This window comes from Aulonocara stuartgranti, assembly GCF_965226115.1.
Source record: "Aulonocara stuartgranti genome assembly, chromosome: 1".
In the NCBI taxonomy this organism is placed as follows: Eukaryota; Metazoa; Chordata; class Actinopteri; order Cichliformes; family Cichlidae; genus Aulonocara; species Aulonocara stuartgranti.
This window is the reverse complement of record NC_138939.1, coordinates 34,745,082-34,760,705: the sequence shown is the minus strand read 5'-3', so window position 1 is coordinate 34,760,705 and position 15,624 is coordinate 34,745,082. Positions and strand designations below refer to the sequence as shown.

The 15,624-nt window shown below is 38.3% G+C and overlaps 1 long non-coding RNA gene across 1 annotated transcript; it reads right to left on the bottom strand.

Moving 5' to 3' along the window:
• Positions 1–13,637: 13,637 nt before the first annotated feature.
• On the bottom strand, positions 13,638–15,533 carry LOC309711270. Its single transcript, XR_014277924.1, has 3 exons — positions 14,853–15,533; positions 14,619–14,682; positions 13,638–14,229 (listed from the first exon to the last, which is right to left on the bottom strand). It is a non-coding gene; the product is annotated as an uncharacterized lncRNA (long non-coding RNA).
• Positions 15,534–15,624: the final 91 nt, after the last annotated feature.

Sequence of the window (15,624 nt, the reverse complement as noted above, 5' to 3'; positions counted from 1 at the left end):
GCTTTCGTGATATTTAATGGATCGGATTACATTTTTTTATTTTTCTCCGATATCCGATCCAGTAATTTAGGTCAGTATCGGACCGATACCGAAACGTAATATCGGATCGGTCGATCTCTAGTTTAAATGAGACAAATATTTTGCAGGGTAATATGCAGAGCATGTTCCACAGCTGTCCATAAAACAAATATATGTGGTATAATTTCAGCCTCCAGTGTTGTTACTTTGCAATTTTAGTATCTATTTAACCGGGATCCGAAAGGTCTTTCAAATAAAAAACTGTCTGTGCCTCCCTTTCATAAATACCCATATGGGCCTCTGTACATATACAGTATACTATACAGCACTGTGTATTTTGTTCCCTAGTGTGATATGACAAATGGCTTAAAATGCCATTTAAACAATAATCCAAACCCAAAACTGTGTTAGGTTGACTAAAAAAATATTTGTTGTATTTACAGGATGTCTTTCTCCATTTAGTGAATAAATAGCAATTGTGACAAACTGGAGTGATATCAGCACAATATTAAAGGTACTGTCAGTAATCTTTTTTAGATTATTTAACAGAAGAAAAGGATATTGATTCATAAATCTATCTCATAAACATTCTCATAAACTTGTAATTAATCCATTAAAAACATTTAGGAGCAGGCGCCGGTTTGTGGAAGCCACCATGTTCCCCCCACCATACTTAAATACAGTGACATCACCCTTTCAAATAATCGCATTTTACCCATGTGGCTAGAGACTGGTTATTAGTGGTGCAACGGATCAAAAATCTCTTGGTTCGATTCAGATCATGGTTTTAATTCATGGATCGGATCAATTTTTGGATCAGCAAAAAAAAGAAAAAAAGAAAAAAAATTAACATTTACTTATTTAAGTATTTTTTGCCTATTAAAAAATTCAACTCAAGACTCATTCCACGCAATTATATGAAAACAAATTAAGGTGCAACACGATAGATGATAACAAGTAAGACTGGTTTCTGAGTTTCACAGCTGGGGTGAACAATGTTAAGCATCAGGCTTTCAAATGAATTAAAAGTCTGTCTTGGTCTTTCATTAATTAATAGGCTGGTGTGAAAAATTGCTGCCACACCGCCCCCTCGGCTTGTGCTTCCAGATTTCTGGTAGTTAGAATGACTCGGGGGTGTTGATTCATTTAAACTAGCATAATCATCCTGCTGCAACCAGGCTTCTGTAAGGCAGAGTAAATCGATTTGTTGATCAATTATTAAGTCATGTACTAACAGAGGCTTGGAGGAGAGAGACCTAATATTTAATAATCCACATTTCACTGTTTTACACTTTGGTTCAGATGTGGATACTGTATTGTTCTTTCTCATTTGTTTGTAAGTGTGTAAGACATACTGTATGTGGATTAGGAGGGAATAGAATCATTTCAGGGTCACAGTCTGCTTGCTCAACAGGTGTGTGATAAATAACTGGCACCATGACTCGTAGTATCTGATTTGGTTGTTCCTGCTTGCAGGGTTTTAAAGACTGTTGTGGTCTTCATTTGAATATAACCTATTTCATCTTATTGATGCTTGTTCTTTTCTCTGTTAGTGTGAGGAAAGACACCTCTCATATAAACATTCATTTACATGGAGAGGGGAAAAAAAGAAGTAAGAGGGAAAAAGTACCCTAGTCAGAACTGGGCTTTAGGTGTTGTTCCTGATACTTTATGTTGCTACAAGACCAGGATTTTGATTGCCATCCCTACTGACAGCAGCTAACAGTAGCTAACGAAATTTTAACAACTCATCTCAGTATCACTGCGATCGGACAGAAGTGAGCTTCGTTGACTCATATCGGACTCCTTTAAAAAAGCTTAACAGCCTCTTCCAGAATGAATAAAGTCTTGCCAAGTACTAAGGAGAAACTCTGGGGATCTGGTCCGCAGTCAATTTTCTATCTGAGTACCACAAAAATATAAGATTGACCATATTCATTTTTATTCTGATTTACTGCTAAGTGTTTCTATTATTTAATACGATTTTTAAAATGTAGTATGAAGAAAATTTTTATAGGACATGTTTGTCCTATAGCAGCCACCACATTTGAATTGGGAGGGACGAATTTAATGGGAGGCAATCATTTTAATAGCAACAATTTTGTTACAAAAATTGTTACTATTTTTACTGCTAAGTCTGAAAATTGTTACCATCGGGCAAGAGGCAAGTTACACCCTGGACAGGTTGCCAGTGTGTTGCAGGGCTAACACAGAGACACAGACAACTATTCACACTCACACCTAGGGTGAATTTAAAATCACCAATTAAGCTAACCCCACTAACTGCAAAGTCCTGGGACTGTGGAAGGAAGCCTGAGTATCTGGAAAGGACAGGCTCCAGCTAGATGGTGACATCAAACCCAGGACCTTCTTGCTGTGAGGCAACAGTGCTAACCAAACAAGCCAAATTTTAATTTATTGGACGTTATAAATGATGACAGTGAATAATCGAATATGATCCCACCAGTAATGTGTTTGTATCACTTTGGACCAGGGGTCTGAAACTTAAATAAGCTGTGGGCCACTCCTGGCACTGTCATCTCATTGGAGGGCCACTTTAGTGTTCAAATAATACGAAACAAAGAAACAAGAAAACACCCACAAATACTTCCGAAAATTTAGTGTTGCTGTTTGGGTTTTTTTTACATTTCAAATATTGTATAACAAGATAAAACTACAAAAGTGAAAGCAATTTTTCCCCATCACTCTTAACTAACTGAAGCCCTTCATGTAACCACCAATTAAACAAACCAGTCCTCTCTTTCCGGCCAGACACGTGGCAGCACCTCTGCTATAGTTTTGTTCATATTTAACCAAATAAAAATGCAGACATAAGTGTACACATATTTAAAGAACTTATTTTAACATTGCACTCAACAACAAACAAATCCTCCCTAACAAAAAAGTAACTTCAAGGGCCAAATTGCATTATATTTCTTCACGTCAACATACAAGTAGGGGTGACTTGGGCTGCAAGTTGTCCCTGGGCTGCAAGTTTGAGACCCCTGCTTTAAACAATACAGAGGCGGACCGTTTGTGTATATATGGATACTAAATCACGTATCAGCTGCCAGGCCAAGCAGAGCAAACTTCTTGCTCAGGCTTAGCTGTCCCAGTCCCATCACCCCATGCCCACACTCCTGACACTGAACCAGCCACACTGATATCTGAAGAAGCAGGCAAGTTCTTTGATGTCAAAGAAATGTCTTATTTCAGGAGGCCCCTTGGGAAAGTTATCTTTTTCTACACACTATTTTATTTGTAATAATACTAATAATATATTATAATTATAACCCACATATACAACACCTTTGGAGAAGTATGTTCTTTGTATATTTTGACTGTTGCAGGTGATGAGACCTTTTAGTAAACTATAACTGATTAAAACCTACTTGAGTTCCACCAGGCCTCAGGACAGAGACACAGTTCAGCTGGCTATAATTTGTTTCAAAATTAATATTGAAAGGATTATTTAAGTTCTATTTGCCAATATTTAATATTATTAGAAAATATGTAAGGAGTAAAAAATATTAGTATTACACCACTTTATAGAGAATTTAGATTTAGTTTCAGCCGTAAAGCTGATGTATATTTAATTGTTAGGTACCAATCAATGAAAAAACAAAAAAACAAAACAAAAAAACAAAGCAAAAAAACCAAATGAACCCCTAATGATGTCATCATTCAGAATATTGAAATGTAAAACATGGTTTCAACAATACAACTTTCCCCAAATTAAAAAAATCTCTGTATCGAAGCAGAATATTATCCATATAACAGTGTTGTATTATTTTATCACGGTTTGCAATATTAAAGTGGAGTGGCCCAAAGTCTTTTTTTTTTTTTTCATGGGAACCCAAATTCCTGGTGGCACCCCTGAGACACACACACACACGCACACACACTGAGAGTGAAGCGAGAGAGAGAGAAACACAGTAACAGTGACAGGCTTAATGTGGTCAATTCAGGATCCACTGAGATGATTGATGTGGAAGATAAAGATTGCTGCCAGAGCTTTCCATATGACACACAGGTAAGAGGCTCAGCAGCCACAGTCAGATCCCAAAGGCAGCTTTATCATGCTGTTATATAACACACACACACACACACACACACACACACACACACACACACACACACACACACTGATGTGGCCGATGTAAGGGCGCAGCCACACTGCCATCGTCAGCACTGGCCAGATCAGATTTAACACCCAACCCCCTCGCACACACAGCCAATCTACCCTCCTCCTTGAGTTCCCTTTAGTGATCCATGGTAACACTTCTGTGTGTGTGTGTATGTACACGTGTGTGTGCGTCTTTCATTTGTGTGACCTGCTGAGGCCAGGCAGGTTACTGAGTGTCAGTGTAGTGATGTAATCCAGAGTCTATTGTAATGTGCGAACAACAGATGTAATAACGGACTCGTTCTCAAAGATGGACTCACAACAGAACCAATGAACACTGTCTGTTTATGCCATATAATAAATATTGTATGACACGTACATGCAAATGCAACCGTTTGTTTGTATTTTAATGCTGTTGTCTGTGAACTGATGCAATGCTTTTATAAAGTGTAATAGTTACAGTAGTGCTCAAATTTCATGTTGCAGGGTAACATGATGACGTCACAATATGTAATCTAGATTAGAGCCTGCAGGGACCTGAGATGTACCAGTGTGTTAAGTTTGCCCAACTCTTGATGTTAAAGAAGGAATTGGGAACCAAAGAAACAAAAACACAGTAAATACACACAGAGACTGTGTGTATTTACTGTAAGATTTATACATGCATATACTGAAACACAGGTAAGCGTGAATTAATTAAGCAGTTTTTATTCAAGTGAATAACCCCCCCCCCCCCCCCCCCTTAGATCGATTGATCTATCTATCTATCTATCTATCTATCTATCTATCTATCTATCTATCTATCTCAAAAACAAAAGAGACATTTTGCGGGACAGATAAAGGACGTTTTGTCAGTTTGAGGCCAGTGGATGTTCGTCTGTGTATTGAAGTATAACAGAGACTCATTATTGTCATTACATAACACGGCTTCTCTAATCATACGTTGAATCCTAATATTAGACTGCTCCCATGCTAATCGATTTGTCTTGGCATAATCTATGGCCTGCTCATGTAAGCAAGTCTCCTCCTAAAACTTGATGGTGTCACTGTGTACTGTAGCTTATTACTATTATGTAAACAGCTATACTGCTGTATTTGGCCTGGCTAGCAGGCTTCAGCCACTCAACTTGATGCTGTCTTCTAAATAGATCTGATCTGCAGCTCCACACCGTCGCTCTCCCACAGCAGGGATCGCTTTTATACAAAGCGGATGTTTTTGATAAAGAGAACAAAAGCAGTGGATGACTTTAAAATGCCTGTTAATTCCTTTCATGTTTTATTCTTCCCTTTTAAAAAAAAAAAGATTATTTCACTTTGATTGTTTCTAAATTAATAAATGGGTAAACCCTATTAGTAGTTTAATTTGGTGATAAAATGCTGACAAAGGAACACGTGATTTGTTTTTCAGCAGTTACAGTTTTTCTTGATTGGTTTGGCTCATTTCTTGAAACAGAAATTACATTCTCAAAATAACATGGACAAACCTCCAAACCTCTTGGTAAATGTTCACAACAGAATGGCATTTCTCATTCATTTTATCAAATGGCAAATGCCTTAGTACATGTCTCAATTGTCTCAGTGCATCTTTGCAAATGATTAAGTACAGGTAGCCTACAGTTATACAGTTAGCCCACATTTAGCACATTTTCCAAATGAATAGATCTCGTAGATCTAAACTGATTAGTTGATTCTCAGTCTAATTATCATTCCCTCCAAAAAATGTCAGCATGATTTCATTGTATAAGTACTCGCATGCACAACTGTTTGTTCAATTGTCAAAATTGGTCAAGAACATAATACCATGAATATTTGATAAATTGATGACAGTCATTGACAGTCAGGTGAAACTAGACTAACGAAGGGGGAGTGTCACACACAGGTGTTTTCCATGATTGTGTGCTGCCAAACACAGATATATAGTAGGGGTGCAACGATACACAAAATTCACGGTTCGGTTCGGTTCGATACTTTGGTGTCACGGTTCGATATTTTTTCGATACAAAAAAATGTTCATGCATTTTTAATTTGTCATTTATTAAAATTATAAATATATATTTTAACTCAAAAGTACAGTTTTTAAATTTAACCCTAACCCTTGTGCGTGTTTTTTATTTTGACAGCGAATGCGCACCTGCGGACCACTTATGTGCAGCCCTGGTTATTTAGCTCGTCATATTGCAGCCACAGAAATTCTTTTGTCCATGAAACCATAAAGCTGCACTTTCTTTTTGCCTTATAGTCTGATTTGTCATAACTTCTTCGTTTTGTGGTAAGCTTTTCTTTGGCTGTCACTTCTTCACCCTGACCTGTCTTATTTGGCTCAGCAGAACTGAAATGCTTTTACACACTCACTCACATAAGCTCAGCGATTCTCTGCGCGATCAACCTCTCACATGTTTAAGCTTGCTGCGGGAGATTTCACTTGTCATGTTTGCATAGTAAGCTAACGATTAATAAGACGATGTCAGAGGAATTGGTGCACAAATTATCATCACTCACAGATCAGTGCTGTCGCTCTCTATACACAGTTCGCACGATTGCAAAGTGAAAGCAAAAAAACAAGCGCAAATTCAAACGCGACTTCAATATGTCACATATTGACAGTGGCTCACCGATGCCAATGACATAATTACCCAGCTACATTTCTGAAAGAATGCAAAAGCATTGACATATATTTTTCCTACAATAGCCCGACGGGCAGGGAAGAGATAGATTTTGGTAGCCCGACTGAAAAAATCGCTAGCTCCGGGACGTCGGGCTAGCGATATTGCGAGCCCTGTATCTGATTGAGGAATCACTCATCTTTGGAAAAGAGAGTTTATTACAGAGAAATGGCTCTTTCCAAAATAAAAGCTATACTATCCGCTTCTTCTGGGCTATATTCTCAGCAGCATAAGGAGAATCATGTGCTAACAGCTGTCTAAATGACTCGGCTAAAGTTAGTAGCATGCTTGCTTTTTTTTGTCTGCTTCCACTTGTCTTTGCACTAGGATGATGTCGGCGTAAATGTGCAGTCATATTCGTTGTGTTCCCACTAGTGCTTTCAGGTTAATCTCGTTGAAATGACCTTAACGCCACAACACGGCAAATCTCCGTTAACGAGCTACCGCCGATCGCTCCGTGCATGGGGCTAGACGGCCAACACGTTAACGAGCTAACTGCGCTAGCACACTAGTTCACACCAATGTAATTGAGCATTGCATGGCACATCCAACATACTGTTTTACTTTAGTCCATGACTCGCTTACCTTCAGGGTCATACGTCACATGAAAACCAAAATAATTCCAAACGCCAGAACTGAATGAGGGTGGGGGAGGTGCCCTGCGCTCTTCCTTCTGACTATGCTGTCTGTGTTGAGCGCTCAGTGGATCTGCGCTGGACAGTGCAGCCTAGGCGGAGTAGTCGAACACAGATTCACTGAGCGCTCAACACAGACAGCATCGTCAGAAGGAAAATTGATAAAATAAATTACAAATGTTGTATTGTTCGATACATATGCGTACCAAACCGAAAGCACTGTATCGAACGGTTCAATATCGATACGAATATCGTTGCACCCCTAATATATAGAGCTTGACCAGAGCCAGTCCGATCTCTGAACATGGATAGACAAGGCCAAGCAAACTGACAAGGGGAAGTTCTTCCTCAAGGAAGAGGAGGAGGAAGAAGAAGAAGAAGAGGAGGACTGAGAATGTGTGGTGGAGGAATAGGGGGAAGAGGCCGAGGTGCGCGAAGACACTGTGCTGTCCCGAATGAAATTCGGGCCACAATTATAGACCATGTCATAAACCATGGCCTCACAATGGCAGAGGCAGGTCGTCGAGTGCAGCCTAATGTGCCTCGCTCTACAGTGTCCTCCATCATCCAAACCTTTCTCAGGGAAAACAGGTATGTACTCTATTTAATCTATGATGGAATTATATGTTGTATAGGACAGGGCACTATGTGTGAGGCAAAAAATGTATAACTTACTGTAGAGATTTTGTGTGCATCTGCCTACAGTAGTAGGTCTATACTAGCAGGTGGAGAGGACTAGTGGAATGTTTTGATACTAAATATGACAAGAAATATATTGAACAAATTACTGTAAACTATGGAATTACATAATTTATACAGTTTAGAGTAGTATTCCAGTCACTGTGCAATGTTGCATTAGGATTGTGGTGAAGTTACTGTGAGTAAAACAATAATACAATTACACTGATAACTTACTGTATTCTGTTCTTTGTGTAGGATTGGACGACAACCTCGCGTGGGTGGCAGAGGAAAACTTCTCATTGAACAACAGGAAAGAGAGATTTGTAACATGGTGATGGCAAATGATGCCATCACATTGAGGCATATCCGTGATGCCATCCTTCAGGACAATCATATATTCCAGAACATAAACACAATAAGCATCTCCACAATAGACTGGGTTTTGAAGAAGCATCAGATGACAATGAAACAAATCTACAGGGTACCATTTGAGAGGAACTCTGACAGAGTAAAGGAGCTGCGCTACCAGTATGTAAATGTAAGTCAGTTACATACTGGTCAGTTACATTACAGGTACATACTGTACCTGTAATCACAGTAAGCAGTAGTTCACTTATTTGGTTTCAATACCTCCTTTACCTGATTTCAGAATCAGTATTTGCTTCATCTGACTTCAACAATTTCAACAGAAAACTGCAGTTTACTGTATGATACAATTCTCATTACAATCCTTATTTTGTTGTCCCCCAATCAAATCTATCTAATACTGTAGGTTTTACTGTAACATCTCAGTAAGTCATCAGTATTTCCCACTCCCCTTTCTATCAAATACCCCTGCAGTACTTCCTCATAGGCCTATCACTAGTTTAGAACCACTGGAGTAGTAGCCTGTAGTATATTGAACCTGTGGGGGAGAGCATGTAATTGTCTAACTGTAGTATATGACTCTTCTGTATGACTGATTTTATGTTCTTTACTCTATTTTAGAGAATAATGTCATTGGAAGGACATGAGACCCCTTACATCCTGGTGTTCGTGGATGAAGCAGGCTTCAACCTGGCCAAGGGCCGAAAACGTGGCCGTAATATTATTGGCCACCGGGCCACAGTGGATGTCCCAGGTCAGCGAGGGGGCAATATAACTATGTGTGCTGCCATTTCTGAGAATGGTGTGGCCACTCACATCCCCAGTCTTGGCCCATACAACACACACAAGCTCCTCATCTTCTTGGATCGCCTATATACCAATTTTATCCCTGAAAATGAGAGAGGTCTCATAGGGCCTCACCTACCCATTTATGTAATTGTGTGGGACAATGTCAATTTCCACCATAGGGGCTGGTTTGCAACGCATCCCATGATGGTCATGGGGTTCCTACCACTTTACTCTTCTTTCCTCAATCCGACAGAGGAGTTTTTCTCTGCTTGGAGGTGGAGAGTGTATGAGCATCATGCTCAGGATCAGCCGTCCCTGCTCCATGCTATGGCCACAGCGTGTGACGACATTACAGGAGATCAATGCAGGGGATGGTTGCGGCATGCACGCCGTTTTTTTTCCTCGTTGCATCGCAAGAGAAAGTATCCGCTGTGATGTGGACGAGAATCTGTGGCCAGACGGACAACAGCGTGTAAATAATCAGGAGGGTGAAGACAGTGGACAAGAGCAGGAGAATGAGTACAGCGACCACTGAATAAGTCCTTGTTTTTTGATTTTGTGTTCATACAATTTGCTACTGTAATGTACATTTTCTTTTTACATATGTATGAAACTTTCTTTGCCTGTGAATAAAAAATGGTTATAATTTCCTTGGTAGTGAGAGTGCAATCTGTGATGTCAAACCTTGGAGGCTACTCTTTTCTGTTGTATATTGTTGGTCCTCTGCCATAGTGACAAAACATCTAAACATTTTGTATGGCAGTACTCACACAATGCCAAAGGGACGATGCATTTTGGGGGCACTGACTATTCAGATTAGAAAGAAATGTAGTTTTGACACATGAGTGAACTGTTTTAGGAGAGATATGAGCTTTTGCAGGTGGACCATGTTGTTGTGATCAACCATCCAGGTTGATTTTGACAAAAGCACCAAGAATGATGAGAATGTCCGATCTGTGTCGAGAAATGAGCCAAAACTATTGAGAAGGATCTTTGCCATTTTGGAGACACTGACTGTTTAAATGAGAAAGGGATTTAGATTGAAGCCTGAGTGAACAGTTTTGGAAGAGATATGAGCTTTTGCAGGTGAGCTATAGTGTTGTGCTAAACTGTAAGAGTGTTTTGCCAAATGATCTTAGAGTTTTGAGAATGTAATTTCTGTTTCAAGAAATGAGCCAAACCAATGGAGAAAAACTGTAATAGTGCTTGTAGTTTTGCATTTGTATGCTTATGTGCTTTTCAAACATGGGTTTGAACCATGTCTCGTAGTTTTCAGAATGATCTTGAAATAAGTGGAAAAGTAGAGAATGGCAGCAAATATTCCTACAATTGACCTTTGGACTAAACCAAGTTAGGCATGCTGAGGCCTACTAAGAGCATGACAATCTGCCTGCTTTGAGCTGATTGTTTTCTTACCTGGAGGGTAGATGTAGGAGCAGTTATGACAAACAATTATAATTTTTACTGGATGACCTTACCCGATGTTAACATGTTCTCATCTCTTCCACAAAATCCTGAATAAAATAGCAGAGAACTGTAATTACAAATTTCTACAACAGAAGTATTATGTAGACTCAAGTAAAAATCCAAGTGGCTTGTGCGACATATAATAAATCTGTTTTGTTTTTTTTCATATGCCGTGCGCAGTGATTACAGTCAGCCAAGTAACAATACCGATAGGCAAAGTAAAGGCTAATTACTGGTTGTGAAATGAAGGTGAAGTAGTGCTTGATAAGATCTGCAACAAAAAAGTACCACAGCCATTTTATAAACCCAAATATCTCAAAATTTTTAACTCCAGCGTTCTTAATCCATTTTGGTAATTATACCAATCCCAACCTTCTATACCGGAGTTTCAATAAATAATAAAGCAATAATGCAGCCACTTACATACTTCCAAGCTCATAAGCTATTTAAAGGAACCACCAGCACGTTCTGTGTAGATTAAAGCTGCATTATTTATGAATCTGAAGCAAGTCACATATGAGGCGGTCATTTGAGCACCTACTGGTGAAATTGCTGCTTTTCAAGCTTTTTAACTTCCTAAAATTTTCCAATGAAATGGTAATAAGCGATGGATATTATATTGCCTATAAATACACATACAGTACTGTGCAAACGTTTTAGGCAGGTGAGAAAAATGCTGTAAACAAAGAATGCTTTCAAAAATGGAAGTGTTAATCACTTATTTTCATCAATCAACAAAATGCAGTGAATGAACAAAAGCAAAGTCTTAATCAAATCAATATTTGGTGTGTCCACCCTTTGCCTTCAAAACAGCATCAGTTCTTAGGTACACTTGCACACAGTTTTTGAAGGAACTCCACTGGTAGATTGTTTCAAACAAGAACCAATCACAGATCTTCTGTGGATGTAGGCTTCCTCACATCCTTCTGTCTCTTCATGTAATCCTGGACAGACACGATGATGTTGAGATCAGGGCTCACTTCCAGTACTTCTTGTTCTTCTTTACGCTAAAGATAGTTGTTAATGACATTGGCTGTATGTTTGGGGTCATTGTCCTGCTGCAGAATACATCTAGGGCCAATAAACAATCATTTATATTTCTGAAAGCATTCTTTGTTTACAGCATTTTTTCACACCTGCCTAAAATGTATATGAATATGTAGAATATGCATGCAGGGAGAAGATTTTTGGTACTGGATGTTTTTGGCCAGTCAAATTAGAGCAAACTTTGGTTACAGGGTTAATTTAGCTATAAAGTCAAAAGATATGCCCATTTTATAACATAGTGAATATTGGTTTATTTGAAACAGGACCAATAAACTGACCAGCCTAAAATGTCTGATAAAAACATCTTAATTCAAATGTATTGATATATTCAAGTGCAAGAAAATATATATGCTGCTTAGTGCATTATTGTACATACAATGTGTACATCCTTCTACTATGGAACGCCAGGACTGCCATAATGAATTAATTAAATACACCATTAAATAATTAAGAATTCGCTGAAGAGGAAGGAACACAGTAACTGATTCATCATAGCATTTCCCCAATTTACCAAAAAGATCAGGATAGAAAGAAGAGAGCAGACATAAAATTCAAACTTAGGTTTCCAGGCATTTCATTATTGTGCATGAAGGCAGGCAGATGTGGATGCTGTTAACATTTACAGAGTCCGTCTCAACATAACTAATCAGTGTGTAATTGGGGGAATCCACGCGGAAAAGCAGCAGATCACTGACATCAGAAGACTAATTAAATGGTAAATCTTACAAAGGTCAACAGTGTGTTGGCTAAGGATGAAGAGAGTAGCCACCATATGGCTAAAGATGCCCTCAAGAAGTGTGTCTTCACTGCTCTTTTAATCTTTTGAGCTAATTGTGCCCCCCCTGCACCCCCAGTCTTCTCGTGATTGTGGCCAGTGCTCAGGCAGACAAAATGTGGTCAAACTCTAATCTACTTAACTGCTTGGCACTTTGTTTTTCCAATTATGGTTAGGCCTTGTTATTGTAGTGCTGAAACCCGCTGACATCAGCATTTATTTGGCTTTCTAAGCAAATTTTCTACTCAGAGTTTAACAGACGTGAAACAGTTTTTACAGCGTAAAATAAACAGATACAACCAACAATTTATGAAAGAATCATTTATCCAATGAATACACAGAAACAGTGTGAGGATACTGATCCGATCACTTTTGCTGAGCGTTGTAATGAGTTATTATTTAGCTATTCAGCCCACAACAGTTCACTCTCACTGCTCTCACAGTGTAAGTTTTACTAAAGAATCTCATTAAATTTACTGCTAACCAAGAAAGTGTCAGACTGGCTAATCAACACAGTGGAGCACCTGAAAGAGTACTTGAATGATTGTGAAGATTGGACTTGTATTCATGTTCAGACTTTGAGCAGAGAACACTATAGAAGAACAGCCCATTTTATACTTACCTTTCATTTAGGGAGATGTAAATGAATTGTAAGGTTGCAAATTTTGTAAGGTGCACTGTAAAATCTAATTAGTTCCCAGAACTCCAAAAAATTGAGGAAACTCGTTGCCTCAAAAAAATTGAGTAAAGCTTAGCTAAAAATGACTAAATTAGGACAACTTATTTATTTTGAGTACACTGTACAAGCTCATTTGTTCCCAGAACTCGAGAAAATTGGATCAAGTTTACTTAAGATGACCAAGTTAGGGCAACTTACTCATTTTGAGTACACTGTACAGCCTTGTTAGTTCCCAGAACTCAAAAAAATTAAGGAAACTCGTTGCCTCAAAAAAACTAAGTAAAGCTTACTTAAGATGAATGTTAGGACAACTTATACATTGCAAGTCTGCAGTATTAAGAATAACTTGATATTTCTGACTGTACAATACTAATTGTTTACTTACTGACAAACATTTCAAGTTCAACTAAATGAAAAAACAATTTGTGGTAACCTGAATATGATTAAAAATAATTAACAACACTTTTTGTAATGATGTTAAAATCAGCCCAACTTTTATTTTCAAACACAACAAAGTATAACAGCCAACATACTGGACACTGTTCTGCTGAACAACAAACAATTAATATTGCCATCACTGTTATAATGTTATAATCTTAAGTCTCAGATGTAATTATTCTGAATAATAAGTTTAGGTCTACCACAAGTTTGTTTTGTACTTACTTATATAATCAAAATAAAATATTTATTGTTCTGTCACAAGTGCAATCTCTGATTTAAACAACACATTTGTTTTTCATTCCAACACAGGAGCTGGAATGTTGTAATGTTTTAAGGATGGCTTGTTTCCAGTCCAGGCATTACTGCCTGAATGACTATCATGGATCGAGGTGATCCAAATGTAGGTGCAGAAGAAAGTCTTTAACTTCCCTTAAATACAGTGGCAGTGGATGTGGGTTGGAGATGCAATGAGCTTGAACCGGCAGGCGACCATCTTCACTGACCACACCATCTGTGACCGAGGACTCATCTCTCCTGGTGTCCTGCAAGCAAACAATCATATTTTTTGGAACATGAACTTAATTGCTTTCTTAAAACATTTTTTTCTGCATTTGGTATAGAACAGACTCCAATTTAGACAATCTCAAGCTTCCTCCCAATCAAAGAGGTGACAATGTCCCAATTGTCAGTCTGGATAGCCGTGACCACCACCCAACATACAATAATGTCATGAAAGCATCATTTTAAAAAGGGCTATGCAAACATGGCCAATAACTTTCATTCTAATGATGTGCAAAATGATTTGGGCACAAAACAAATTTTGTTGTTAGAAAACTTGCAGACTTCACTATATACAGTGTAGACCCTCTAAACTAAGTTTGGGGGATGTGATCTTTCAAGAAATGCAGACTGTTGTTGTTTGTTTACTTACACAGCATGTCTTGTAGAATTAACTGGAGTCACCAGCAACAGCATAGTGCAGTCATATCTCAAGTCTAATAACAGAAGACAGGAAAAGATCAGTAAAGAAACAACTTCCTCAAACCAAAGCACAAAAAAAAAACAATAAGTAAAACAGGCTGATCTAAAGTATGATGAAAGTTCAGCCTGATTAATATAAATGTCACTGACAGTTGCTAATATATTGGAAAACCAAAATACTTACCACTGAGTTGATGTCTTTCTGTCCAACAACAGGAGAGCCTCAAAGACAGTAAGAAGCAAGCAGAGGGAGAAAAAAAACAGAACATTTTTCAGAAACTGATTTGATCCTTAATGGCTGTGCAATCATTGTTACATAGAGTTTGCTTATGTTGTTAAATAAAGGCTAGATTTGACATTAATAGATGTCACAGATGTTCAAAAGCTGCCACAAAGCATGAAAAAAATGGACGTCTCTGAAAACTTCGGCGCATTTTTGCAAATATGTGATGTCTTGATAACTCGAGAAGATATTTGAACTTTACACAGCTACATTCGAACCTGAAAATATCTTAAAAGTTTATTTTGTGACCCAGAAAAAGTAATACGTTTTTTAGCCACGCTCCTCCGCCATTGCCACGCTTACAAGTATGCACAGGCTCTGACAAATGCGATCCTCCTTTTCCCCAGACTACCCTTTCTGGGTCACAATATAACCTTTTAAGATATTTTTAGCCGAGAATGTAGCTGTGTAATGCTCAAATATCTACTTAATTTATCAAAATATCACATATTTGCAAAAGTACTTCCACGTTTTCGGAGAGCTCTGTTATCCACCAGCGCGATAGCTGACTGGGAGGTCAAGGCTTGATAACAGTCTGCGAGCACAACTAACTCCTGGCTTATTGTTTTCAAACCCCCTGCGGTCTTTTGCTACTCAGGTTAAACATGATATATATAATTAGTTAGTTAGTTAGTTAGTTAGTTAGTTAATTAGTTAGGGCTATGGATTGAAA